This window comes from Echinops telfairi, unplaced genomic scaffold (assembly GCF_000313985.2).
Source record: "Echinops telfairi isolate 266 unplaced genomic scaffold, ASM31398v2 ScPeMD7_7469;HRSCAF=8507_0, whole genome shotgun sequence".
Taxonomy (NCBI): Eukaryota; Metazoa; Chordata; class Mammalia; order Afrosoricida; family Tenrecidae; genus Echinops; species Echinops telfairi.
In genome coordinates, this window is record NW_022111372.1 from 14,713,851 (window position 1) to 14,715,737 (window position 1,887).

At 38.5% G+C, this 1,887-nt stretch overlaps 1 pseudogene; it reads left to right on the forward strand.

Annotated features, from left to right (window-relative positions):
* The first annotated feature begins 225 nt into the window (after positions 1-225).
* On the forward strand, positions 226-1,252 carry LOC101664273 (annotated as a pseudogene).
* Positions 1,253-1,887: the final 635 nt, after the last annotated feature.

Sequence of the window (1,887 nt, forward strand, 5' to 3'; positions counted from 1 at the left end):
TTATTAGCTCCTGATTTCCCCTCAAACTTCCCTGCTATAGCCCCCAAGAAACTATTAATCCTGTTACTATCTCTATACATTTACTTATCCTAGATTTCACATAAAGAAAAAAATATAAAAACAAACAAATGGCCAGAAGTGACTGGGTCTAGAAACTTGCCTTCGGGATGGTGTCACAGGAGCTAAAACAAGGGCAGCCTACGGCATCGGCCCACCACCAGAATGATGGCCAACTTGAAGAAGCAAGTCTTTGTTGGAAAAGTGCTGAAGAAACTTTTCCCTAAGGTTGCAAGTGGCCAAGAAAAGACTCCCCCAGTGACGCTGGTCTCAGAGAAAGCACCAGAAAAGGCAACGGCAGAAGAAGTGAAATGCAAGAGAGTTCAACCATTGGCAGATGATGACCCTGAGATCCAGTCTGAAGGACGACTCTATACAGGAAGTCTGCCTCCTGTTGGATATACTGTATCCCATGTTTGTCCGAGCTCAACGTTTGTGTGACTTCTGAGAATTCCTCCAGAAGTGATGACATCGAAGATGAGGATCCTCACGAGCAACCAAAGAGAAAAAGAATTAGGAAACATAAATCCCAGAAAAAATTTAAAGATTCCAATAGCATCCTTGTAGAACAAGCAGAAGCAGAAAAACAGAATCTTTCACACAAAAATTATGGTCACAGCACACAGGAGGCCCCACAATAAGCAAAAAAGAAAAAAGGAAACTGACAAAGAAGCAGCAAATTAAAGAGAAGAAAGCAGCTGGCTTACTAACAGAAGCCTCTGGCATCGGTTTCAGGTATCAGCCCGAGCGAGGACAGCAGCGGTGAACAGAAGAATGAAGAAACATGGAGAAGAACCATGTTAGAGACGCCACCGAGGAAGACCCGGTGGAGGAAGACATCAATGAGGAAGATGTTGAAAGTATCAGTGAAAAGGCAGATGGTATCCTAAGTCTTTAAAAATCAACCCAAGACATTTCTTTCTATGATGGTGCCTCCAATGACTCAGACTCAACTCTCTTCACTGAGACAGCTGAAGCTCTATGACATCTCGAATTTCACAGCGCGTCTCCTTCTGATGTGTTCATTCTGGATCACATGAAAATGCTGTTTCGTTTGCAGGGTAAAGAGAAATTGAAGAGTGCTCTGGAAAAGTTCCCAGAACATTGCTTGATGCCTCTTGATCATATCAGAGTAATCTCGACGTTCTTTAATTACTGGGTTACGCATATTCTTCCTGAGAAAAACAGAGAATAAAATCTGTGTCTCTATTTAAGAAGAGTTAAAGTGAAACAAGAATATATAAAGAAAAATATGACATGGGCAGAGACTTAATTCCAAATAGACAGCTGATGGCAGTTCCTGCTTCTCCTTCATGAACTGTGACAGTATGGTGCCCTTGAACATGTGTCCCGTATTATTATTTCATGTGTTTGTACACAGTGGGTCAGAGGTCATTTGATATGTAAACGAAAAATTGGATAAAGTCAAACATTTTTACTTATTTGCAATTGTCTGTCTTGAATTAGCACATGGAGATTTTGTTGATCTAACTCCCACAGAAACAGAAAATGACCATTCTGTTAAGTTGAATAAACTATAGTTGGAGACTAATATTTTTGTAAAGTATTTATCACCTTGTACTTGAAAGTCTATGTTTCAAGAATGATTTATAGAAAGTAAAACATTCTGGTTTAAGTAAAAAACAAACAACAATAGTAACAAAATAAAACAAGGAAAGAAAACTTTAATCGAAAAGATAAGAAAATAATAAAAACTAGAGCAAATTTAAAATGGATCAAAGGGAGAACAAATGATAAGTTAATATATTTTAACCTAACTACACTTGAATAACTTAATTTTAAACGCACTCTGTCTGATAGACAGGATAT